This window comes from Corythoichthys intestinalis, chromosome 6 (assembly GCF_030265065.1).
Source record: "Corythoichthys intestinalis isolate RoL2023-P3 chromosome 6, ASM3026506v1, whole genome shotgun sequence".
Classification (NCBI taxonomy): Eukaryota; Metazoa; Chordata; class Actinopteri; order Syngnathiformes; family Syngnathidae; genus Corythoichthys; species Corythoichthys intestinalis.
This window is the reverse complement of record NC_080400.1, coordinates 25,782,478-25,794,966: the sequence shown is the minus strand read 5'-3', so window position 1 is coordinate 25,794,966 and position 12,489 is coordinate 25,782,478.

Below are 12,489 nucleotides of genomic sequence, written 5' to 3'. Positions count from 1 at the left end.
TAATGTCATTAGCTTCTTATTAACTTTGTATTCATGTGTAGTTGTATTTGCAATTATCAACAACTACAAACAATACAATAATGCGTAATAATGAAATAATAATAATAATTGCTAATATTTAAGTTTTATAATGACCAAAAATAGTCCCTTGCCATATGAAGTCAACTTTTGAACAATTGATCACCGCAGTGACCACGTCACTGAAAGGGGTAAAATAATAATTATTAATGTCAAAAGAAATAACAATGAATATAATTTTTTGTGTGTTGGAAATTAAGGACCACAGGCAAAAAAAAAAAACAAAAAAAAAAGCATTAAACCTGTTTTGACCTGGAATCATGGGGTTAAATGCAGATGAGGTTGAGTTTGGCAGTACTCCTCGATAATGTAGGACAAAAAAAGTTTTTTTTAGTCTGCTTTTTTCGTTGTTTTTTTAACTGCCGTGGGCGTGCCAAAGAAGAGTTGCCTCCTTTACGTTACGGCACACACACGCAATTGCATAACGCTTTCCGTCCATTCTCTGAATTTTCTTTCGCGCACTTGAGAAGAAAAAGACATTTGGTGATCACAGAAGAGAACAAGAACTTTCAACTTTCCTTCAAGGACTACTTCGGCGATTAACACAAACAATGGCTGGTGAGTTTTGCATTGAACCCAAACACTTTTATTGTACTTTTGCTTTCTGCCATGTGAACGTCATGTCGAGGGAAAACATGTAGCTTGTATTAAAATACCGAGAAAGTACAATAATGGATTGTTTTCTGGACATTGCAGTCAAATAAATTCATGTAACTTTAACCCTTTGCCACTTTTGGCTACTATTGACGGCGCTAGACATTCCCTGTCATTCTATTCAGGTCAAATGAATCGTACTTTTAACGTTGTCACTGGCAAGCATAAATGATAGTAAAGTTAATATGAAAATGTTAAATTATGTGGACGCCTATGGACTTGAGGAAGTCGGCGTGAAGTCACGATGACGTCACCTCGCTTAGCAACGTGTCGCCATTTTTGAAGGGGGCCCGCACAGCTAAACAGCCATAGGCTGCGTTCCAATCGCGGTTTGAGTTGCCTTCGCTCACTTGCCCTAAGCACTTGCGATGACGTCACACTGAGGCCTCTTGGAGGGAAAGTGAAAGTGGGCTGAGGGGGAGCGAAAGACGTAAATTGAACACACCTGCCCTCGTTCACTAAGGCAAGAAAATCATGGAACAACCTCAAGGTGTGGGAGTAGCGCTATACTGCCTATTTTAAATCAGTGGCGCCTCCAGAAATTCTTCATATGGGTGGCCAAATGGGGCGCCTTAAAACCTTGGGGTGGCACACCAAAAAATAAAAGCCATAATTTCAGGTTTTTACTCTGTTGTAGTATTAAACAGGCCAGTAGAAAATTGTCAGAAAGACTTCAAGACACACTTTCTGATATACTTTTGTTGATGGTGTTATATTGTATATTGTATACTATTATATTGTGTTAATGTACATAGTCCATAATAATCCGGTCACAATTTTGAAATCCGCAGCTACTACAATCTACATTATACTGGGGAGTGGGGTAACCAGTGGGGTAGCCGACAAATTCATTGGGGGGAGCCGTGGCCAGGGCTCGCCACCTCCTGGTGGCACCATTATTCCACATCGCACAAAATATACTGCGACTCATGACAATAAGCCAGAGAAGTATTCCGCGCTTGATCGTAATATATTGGTACTTGGGAATTATCAGAATTATTAGTTTTGTATCAAATTTTATTTGGGCATTTCATTATTTATTTAGTTATTTGTCTATACCTTACAATCTGTAAACAGATTTGATGTTCAAATACATTTAACCTATTTGAAGTTTAGTTTCGGTCTCTCCCAACGCCATTTGATTGACAGAACATTCCTTTCGTTAAAAGCACAATAGAAAAGGCAAGCGAAATAGAAACATCAATGACAAAAATTGTCATTGTTTTTTCCTTTTCTTTACTAACAAAAGTCAATAAAAAAGTAACTTTACTCTTTATTTACTCATTTATTTCTCTTTATTATTTTTTAAATTTAATTATTTTTTTTAATTTGGCACTTCTGTGGTTCCATACGTCCTGCCATAACTGCCACATACAGTCTAATTTTTCTTTATTTTTATTTATTAACAACAATGATACATTTTACAATTCCAAAGGCAGTTTGGTATCTCATTCAAACACCGTGCTGGCTCCTCCATTCATTTTCTTCTTCTCTGGTGGTAAATAGACAGCAGCCAACAGTGTTTGAGCTTCATTATCACCACCGCGTGGACATATTTCCGTGTACCACTGCAATGCATTGTGGGATACAGGGAGCTCCGGAGTGACCATCGTTTTTCACTCGATCACTGAGCCCTCTGAGGGTCCATCTCAGCAAGTTCACTTCGCTGTTTTGGGAATTGGAACGGCCCTTAAAATGGCGGCGGGGATTCCCTCGGGGGGCGGTGGCTAGGGCAAGTGAGCAAGGGCTCATTTAAACCACGATTGAAACACAGCCATAGACAAACGTTGTCTGACATTCATATGTTTCAGCTGTGTTTTGCGTCTTTTGGTCGTACAAACGTCTTAAACGTGACTTTTTATTATCACGAGTCACTGCCGACAGACGCAAGGAAGCGATACAACTTAAAATTAGCGTTTATTGGCTTGCAAATCTGCCCATACAAAGTCGCAGCTGATAGCTGGATAAACAAAGGAATGGCCTGCAGTGGAGTTCGGAAACATCTACAACTACCTCATAAAGTCACCCAGTAAGTTGACCTTTATCAATTACGTGGAATATGTACTTTGTGGAACTAAGAAAACTGGTAGTATATACGGAGTGATTATTTCTGCCGTGACCGGTAATTCGCCTCCAAGCGTTATTTAGCCGTGAACACGCCACGGCGAAATAACCAATTCCCACCGGGCCAATAATATACTGATTGACCGATCAGAGCAGTTCACGGCAAAAGAAAAATAACGCTTTGCGAGTTGTTGCTAATTGGGGCAAAAAAAATCGATTAGGGTTTACTCACCAGTAATAATATATCGGCTGCAAACGTAAATGTGCTTGGATTTAGGTTCCCACAGGCGGGAATAGTCCACGGAACCGTCTTCTTATACTGTTCCTCGATCAATTGCTTTCAGCCATTTGTTTCTCATTTTCTTCTCACGAGGAAGAATGAAGAACTTCAAATGTGTGACAACCAGCAACACAGCAACTTTTCGTCATTCCGACGGAAATAAGACGGCAAATAAGACGAAAGTTGAACGCGTTTGTATTGCAATGCACTACAGAGCAACTGCTTGTGACTCGTCTTTTGCCCCGTTTTCAATATGGCGACGCTTTGTTGTGGCTGGTGACGTCATTAATGCCCGGATGTCCGACTTCTTCTATGGAATCACAGGAGTGATAAATTAAAATAAATAAATGACAATACATAAATGTAAAGTGAAATAAAAGAATGACTAAATGAAGATATAAACGTATATTTTATCATTGACTTTTATTTTTTGTTACTGAAAATCCTAAATGGAAAAAACAACTTTTGTCATTGACTTTTACATGTATTCTCTGAGAAACAAACGGAAAAAAACAAAAAACAATGGCAATTTTTTTATTTGCATTTTCTATTTCGCTTGTCATTGTCTTTGCCTTTGCTTTACTGAAAGGAATGTCCCATTTCAGTCAGTTGGGTGGCACCCAGGGCAGCATACCAGAACTTTGCCCGGGACGTACATGAGGTACCTAGCCTTGTGCTCCGTAAAAAAATTAGATGGTCTCAGCAGGTCTTAAAAAGTCTTACACATTACTAATCTTGAAAAAGTTTCTTAAGAGGGCATCAAATTTTGTTTAGACGGTTCTAAATACAGTGGTACCTCGACATACGAGGTTAATTCGTTCCAGGACCTTGTTTGTAAGTCCAAATAGTTGTATCTGAATCTGAATCTGTCTTTAAATGATGAAACAGTTTTAAAACTTTCACATGTCGAAAGTAGACATGAGGGAAATTATGGAATAATGGGCGCAATTTTAACAACTTTAACGGTTGATCCACAACATTAAATTAATTGAATGTAGTTTAAAGCTGCTGATACAGAATGGGGACTTGAGTATTTTATTTACTGTTTTTAACCGGTAACTTGATACTAAAATAGTAGTTCGGTTTATTTAGCCTGGAGGATTTTTGAACAATTTTGGAACAAATATACAAAACATAAAAAAAAAAAAATTTTTTTTTTTTTAAATAAAAAAAAGAAAATGGAGGGAGGGGGGCATCAATAATCGATTTATAATCGAATCGGAGTCTCTGAATCGTAATCGAATCGTTAGGTTCCCAAAGATTCCCACCTCTAAAGATAATACAACAACAATTTGCAACAATTCCATCATTTATCGATAAACGCATGTCTTTTGGATTTATATCATGCCACTTCGTGTAATTACACACATCGCAACACCAAGAAAATGATAGAAATTTGGATCGATTGTCAAGCTAAAACGACGGGCGCCCGAGATCCCGGAAATCTAGCATATTGTGTGCGTGACGTCACAACAAGGAAACAACCGACTCAGTGCTTAGTACTGAATGGCGGCTATGAGGGCGGACAATTTTGTTTCTAGTTGCAGCGACGAATCCAACGCAACGAACGTTCTTATGGTGACGAGGAGAGTTATGAACCTTTCTTTGGTGTTTTGGGTTATCAATTTGAGCCCAAACGAAAGCCAATTCAGCCTAATGATGATCATTGAGGGGAGCAATCACACTGATGAAACACCGGCAACAGATCGTGTGGAAAACACCGAATGGTTTGTTTTGCATTTCTTTTTGTGAAGCTGATACACCGTGACCGCAAAATAATGTAACGTATAGAATAATTATCATTTATTGTGCTATCATAGGTTTTGGCTCTGCCAACAGACACAAATATGAATGGGATTAGAGGATTTGTTCTATATATTTTACGAGCCATAATTTATACATGTGTCCAGTCCTATATCCAATGCGCGATATGTTCTTTTTTTTTTTTTTTTTTATAAAAGAGTACTCATTCTGGCCATTTCGAGCTTTGCTGCTCCGCTCCTTTGGTTAGCCTGGGGTAGTGGGGTGGTCTCATCAGAGCCAGCCATCGTCCTCTTTCTTGATATCTCGGGACATTTAGGTGGCTGTGCGTGTATGGTGGTCACCGCATCTGCCTTCAGCAGTAATTTCTTAGCAAAACCTGATTTCATTTGTACATTAGAGGTGGGAATCTTTGGGTACCTAACGATTCGATTATGATTACGATTCAGAGGCTCCGATTTGATTATAAATCGATTATTGATGCACCACAAACCCCCCCCCCCCCAATTCCCGCTTTTATTTTTTGTACACTAGTTCCAAAATTGTTCAAAAATCCTCTCAGGCTAAACAAACTACTATTTGAGTATCAAGTTAACTGTTAAAAACAGTAAATAAAATACTCAAGTCCTCATTCTGTATTGGCAGCTTTAAACTACATTCAACTAATGTAATGTTGTGAATCAACCGTTAAAGTTGTTAAAATTGCTCTTGTTATTCCATAATTTCCCTTCCGTCTACTTTCGACGTGAAAGTTTTAAAAACGGTTTCATCCTTTAAAGATAGATTCAAGTCAAGATTTTGCCGATTTAAAAAAAAAAAATTTTTTTAGATAAAAAGTAATTAGGTTCGCTACAACAGCCTTCTAGAGAAGTCTACTGCTTTAAGATGGCGCCTGTTTACTAGCACGGGAAAGTCCGTCATTTCGCATCTATTTCTTGGTATATGATCTAACACGGCCGTCGTCTGTCATTTCACATCTAGTTCCAGGTATATGTGATATCTACCATAGCCATATGTTGCCGTATGTTTGTAGCAACTGGGCGCTGTTTGTAGCGGCTGACGTCTGCAGTCAGGTATTTTTGTTTTTTTTTTTATCTAGTGGCATGAGTTGAACATGATATTTACTCTCGGTCCGTTCCTCATTGCGTCCTGAAGACCGCGCTGACTGTGTTTTATTTCCGCTTTACCTGGTATAATTCATTAATCGGAATTTGGATGTTTGTGAATCGTTCTCGAATCTTCCACGGCCGAATCGCGAATAATCTAAGAATTGGAAATTTCGCACGCCTCTATTGTCCATAGTTCGAATAGCTTTCAGGTGTAAAATGCGCACCACACAAAACCGTGCCAGAGGCTGGGTCTGCAAAATTAGCCCTCTTAGCACGGACGAACTTTACTCATTGTCTGCGTAGTCCAGCTCTTTTTCTCGCGTTCGGGAACTCATTGGTCCTACATTGCGACATTGGCTATTTGTACACCACATAGAATGACAGGTTTGAACCATTTTAGAGATTTTTTGATAAAACACGAACTCTCTCGTCCATCAACAACGATGGCACCTGCCTCGACCTTTTGTTTCCTTGTCTCCGCCCCATTCGGCTGTTTCCGGAATACTTTCGGAAATGTTCGTAATTTTCGATCTATTTTTTTGATAATTGCTCATGAATGTGATTTATTTTTTCGTTAACTTTATTAATATTTGTTATCTTGCCACATAACGGTTCTATTGATACTGTACCTCACAGCCCCTTAGTATTATAATACCCTTTAAGCATTAATTTACGCCATGTTCGTGTTGCACATGTATGTTTATGATGTAAATAGTTTTTTTGTACCGTTAGATAACATTGAGTGTCCAACTGAATATAAAAGAGGGCTTTTTTCACCACCACAAAAGCTTTGGGAGGAAAATTTTATAAGGGTGCAAAATTTGACAACACCGGTCCGTGAAAAAAAGACCCAAATCACACCGGTCCGTGGTGCAAAAAAAGTTGGAGACCCCTGATCTACGTCACAGCTCCCCGTCCGATTGTTTCTTAAGGGGGCCTCGTATAGTTACGCACATTACAATACACAATGAATAGGTTGCCGCTGAACCCTTCACACTAGGCAGTTGCTAGTTTGAAACAGCCTTTAAAAAATAAATAAATAAATAAATAAAATATCTCTTTTGCATGGCGTGGCGGCTTTTATTTTAGTGTGGCAGTGTGCCACAATATTTAAGATGTAAGGGAAACCCTGAATACTAATATAATAATAGTAATAATAATACCTGTAATAATGTAACAAATCTGTTTCTAATGTGGCAGTCGTATTTTGTGTGGTGTACCTGAACACACCATGGGGCTGATGGCAGAGAGAGTGAGTGCAGCTGAGATAGTATTCCTTTCATTTTTAACGTCCTTTTGTTGTGGGCAGTTGGCGTGTTTTTTTTTTTTTTGCACTTGTTCTGAAATAAATGATTAAAAACCTGACGAAGCTGGCGATGGTCGTCACTTTTACTTATGAAGACTGGCAAATGGAGGTCAGAGGAGTATTGTCAAGCAGTTCACGGAGGTGCATCCCACGCTCATATTTTTCCATTTGTAAGCCTCAACTTTTTTCTTTTTTCACCCCTTGCTTTAACATTCTTGGAACCCATGTTGTTTCCTCTCACAAGAAAACCAGCCGTGTGTGTGTCTTGTGGGAAAAAATTAAATTGCGACGCTGTCATAAATCGTCGTATTTCGAGCATTCTGTCGGATGTAGAAACAAATGGCGAGTCAAATTTTACGTCGGATGGCGAAAAGATCGTGTGTCGAAGTGATCGTATGTCGAGGTACCACTGTACTTTAAATTTTAAATTGCTCTTCATTACCTAAATTTGTGCTTGAGAAATGTCCAAGCCACGAAGAAACATATTTTTGCTTATGCAACCTAATTATTACAATTGAAAGTAGGCTATGTTAAGCAGGGAGGAATTTTAGGAATTGATCTTGATGAACATGAACAAATGTAAGTCTTTAGAGTTTAGGGTCGTAAGTTGTATCTTAAATTTTACTTGCTGAAACCTGTAGGAACCCTAAAATTGAAAACCCGTAGAAATACTTAATAAATAGGGAAACATTGTGAGGACAACTTTCCAACTATGTAAGAATACAAGCCTGAATGTCGTGGTTGACTTGCCAAATATGAACCTAGAAAAGGCTTGGTTGTGCTTCTTACAGAAGAACTCAAGGCAGTGAGAACACAGTTCGTGGCAAGGGTGTCCACGACCATAATGGAACAAGTCATGGATAATCTTTTGGATGAAGAGGTCTTCAATTCTGGGGAGAGCGAGGCTATACTTGATATGTCGAAGACCCGCGAACAGAAAGCTCGTCTCTTCATTGAGACGGTGATTAACAAAGGTGATGACGCAAGCTGGAAGATGATCACTCACCTGTATAAAAGGGATAAGAAGCTCGCCAAGGAATTGGGCCTTCCTGCTCAGTCATCCTAAGGTAAGCAGAAGAAGTTCTCGGTGTGAAACGATAACGTCCATATTAATATTGAAGAAAAATGGTCATGTAAAAACTGCCAAAGACGATTTCTCTTTTCTCAGGTTCTTTTATTCTCATGATAAAACAAGAAGCTGACGGCACACAATTCTGGAGTAAAACAGAAAATACCAAAGTACATTTATTGAGGAAAATAACTGGCCGGCCACTGATACGACCTCCGTGGAAGTGGCCCGACCCTTCATCCCATACATTATTTATTTGCATATCAAATAGTGGACCAAACCAGTGGACAGCCCTGTTCCACCCCCTAATTAAGGACGCACTCAAACCTGGCCAAATATGGGCATAGATACTGACAGCACATCCACTTGTCAATCTTATGTTTTAAGGGAGTGTGGAGCTCCCACCCCCTGACCAACATAAAGAGGTCATTACAACCGCGTGTTATGTGCCAGAAACAAAGAACACTGTGTTTTAGGATATACATAGAAAAGGGAAGATACATGTCTGGATTTTTATATGAGTAAATATATGTGTATCATGAGTATAATACTACATGCATATATATATATATTTGTATATGTATATATACAGTGCCTTGCAAAAGTATTCGGCCCCCTTGAACCTTGCAACCTTTCGCCACATTTCAGGCTTCAAACATAAAGATATAAAATTTTAATTTTTTTGTCAAGAATCAACAACAAGTGGGACACAATCGTGAAGTGGAACAAAATTTATTGGATAATTTAAACTTTTTTAACAAATAAAAAACTGAAAAGTGGGGCGTGCAATATTATTCGGCCCCCTTGCGTTAATACTTTGTAGCGCCACCTTTTGCTCCAATTACAGCTGCAAGTCGCTTGGGGTATGTTTCTATCAGTTATGCACATCGAGAGACTGACATTCTTGCCCATTCTTCCTTGCAAAACAGCTCGAGCTCAGTGAGGTTGGATGGAGAGTGTTTGTGAACTGCAGTCTTCAGCTCTTTCCACAGATTCTCGATTGGATTCAGGTCTGGTCTTTGACTTGGCCATTCTAACACCTGGATACGTTTATTTTTGAACCATTCCATTGTAGATTTGGCTTTATGTTTTGGATCATTGTCCTGTTGGAAGATAAATCTCCGTCCCAGTCTCAGGTCTTGTGCAGATACCAACAGGTTTTCTTCCAGAATGTTCCTGTATTTGGCTGCATCCATCTTCCCGTCAATTTTAACCATCTTCCCTGTCCCTGCTGAAGAAAAGCAGGCCCAAACCATGATGCTGCCACCACCATGTTTGACAGTGGGGATGGTGTGTTCAGGGTGATGAGCTGTGTTGCTTTTACGCCAAACATATCGTTTTGAATTGTGGCCAAAAAGTTCAATTTTGGTTTCATCTGACCAGAGCACCTTCTTCCACATGTTTGGTGTGTCTCCCAGGTGGCTTGTGGCAAACTTTAAACGAGACTTTCTTCTTGCCACTCTTCCATAAAGGCCAGATTTGTGCAGTGTACGACTGATTGTTGTCCTATGGACAGACTCTCCCACCTCAGCTGTAGATCTCTGCAGTTCATCCAGAGGGATCATGGGCCTCTTGGCTGCATCTCTGATCAGTTTTCTCCTTGTTTTAGAAGAAAGTTTGGAAGGACGGCCGGGTCTTGGTAGATTTGCAGTGGTCTGATGCTCCTTCCATTTCAATATGATGGCTTGCACAGTGCTCCTTGAGATGTTTAAAGCTTGGGAAATCTTTTTGTATCCAAATCCGGCTTTAAACTTCTCCACAACAGTATCTCGGACCTGCCTGGTGTGTTCCTTGGTTTTCATAATGCTCTCTGCACTTTAAACAGAACCCTGAGACTATCACAGAGCAGGTGCATTTATACGGAGACTTGATTACACACAGGTGGATTCTATTTATCATCATCGGTCATTTAGGACAACATTGGATCATTCAGAGATCCTCACTGAACTTCTGGAGTGAGTTTGCTGCACTGAAAGTAAAGGGGCCGAATAATATTGCACGCCCCACTTTTCAGTTTTTTATTTGTTAAAAAAGTTTAAATTATCCAATAAATGTTGTTCCACTTCACGATTGTGTCCCACTTGTTGTTGATTCTTGACAAAAAAATTAAATTTCATATCTTTATGTTTGAAGCCTGAAATGTGGCGAAAGGTTGCAAGATTCAAGGGGGCCGAATACTTTTGAAAGGCACTGTATATAATTGTAATATCGCCATATTGTGAGAACATTGTTATCCTGAGCCTTGTATCGCAATTTGTATGGGTTCCCAACCCTACTGAAGAACTTAGGTTCTGGCCGGCCTGCTAATAATTGTTCATTGACGATTAAATGTGTTGAGCTTAGGTCATTTTTGCTTATTCCTGTTCATTAAGAGCATTAAAAGAACCTGTATAATGGGAAAATTGACTTTGTTATGCGATAGACGTCCAATCCATTTTGACCGGGGAGATGGCAGCGATCTAAATAAAGTTGAGAAATTAATTAACTCAACTCGAAACCCCCGCGAAAGATTCCTTAGGCTTTTAAAAACTCCCAGCCTGGTTCATTACTCAAAACCGCAATCATGGGCAAGACTACCGACCTGACTGTTGTCCAGAAGGCCATCATTGATACCCTCAAGCAAGAGGCTAAGACACAGAAAGAAATTTCTGAGTGAAGAGGCTGTTTCCAGAGTGCTGTATCAAGGCATCTCAGTGGGAAGTCTGTGGGAAGGAAAAAGTGAGGCAGGAAACGCTGCACAACCAGAAGAGATGACCACAGCCTGAGAAAGTTTGTGGAGAAGGGCCAATTCCAGACCTTGGGGGACCTGCAGAAACAGTGGACTGAGTCTGGAGTAAAACATCCAGAGCCACCGTGCACAGGCGTGTGCTGGAAATGGGCTACAGGTGCCCCATTCCCCAGGTCAAGCCACAATTGAACCTGAAACAGTGGCAGAAGTGCCTGACCTGGGCTACTTAGTACTTTTTTCAGATGAAAGCAAGTTTTGCATGTTATTTGGAAATCAAGGTGCCAGAGTTTGGAGGAAGACTGGGGAGATGGAAATGCCAAAATGCCTGAAGTCCAGTGTCAAGTACCCACAGTCAGTGATGGTCTGGGGTGCCATGTCAGCTGCTGGTGTTGGTCTACTGTGTTTTATCAAGGGCAGGGTCAATGCAGCAAGCTATCAGGAGATTTTGGAGCACTTCACGCTTCCATCTGCTGAAAAGTTTTATGGAGATGAAGATTTCATTTTTCAGCACGACCTGGTACCTGCTCACAGTGCCAAAACCTATGGTAAATGGTTTATTGGCCATGGCATTACTGTGCTCAATTGGCCTGCCAACTCTCCTGACCTGAACCCCATAGAGAATCTGTGGGTTATTCTGAAGAGGAAGTTGAGAGACACCGGACCCAACACTGTGGATGAGCTTAAGTATCCTGGGCCTCCATAACACCTCAGCAGTGCCACAGGCTGATTGCCTCCATGCCACGCCGCATTGAAGCAGTAATTTCTGCAAAACCATTCCCAACCAAGTATTGAGTGCATAGCTGATATAATTAGTTGAAGGTTTACTTTTTTGTAATAAAAAACACTTTTTTTGTATTGGTCGGATGAAATATGCTAATTTTTTGAAATAGTGATTTTGGTTTTTCTCGACTTTTTTGCCAAAATCATCAACATTAAAACAATAAAAGGCTTGAAATACTTCAGTTGTGTGCAATGAATCTAAAATATATGAAAGTCTAATGTTTATCAGTACATTACAGAAAATAATTAACTTTATCACAATATGCTAATTTTTTGAGGACTAGTATATAGACCCTACTCACCTACGTCACAAAATGGGCGTGTCGCTGTTTCCGGCCGCCATATTGTACCTCTTTTTCAGACCTATTCTCATTGTTTTCTATTAGTCGAGCAAGTTATAGAGCAATTCATGGAAGCCCCGGTGTTATCTGACGCTGTAAACTCATTGGATCCGTTGCATAAAAGGCGTTACGTGGAAAAGCTTCAGTTTATCCATTCGCCAGATCCGTATTTGATGCCTAAATCGATGTTTTTCGACCCGCTGGCTTCGCCTGACATCTGATACCCACACAAAATCAGCCTATTCTCACGAAAGTTTGAAAAACTTTAAGAGCTTGGAGGCTTATAAATGCTACGTTGCTGGTTAGGTGAAACACGTCC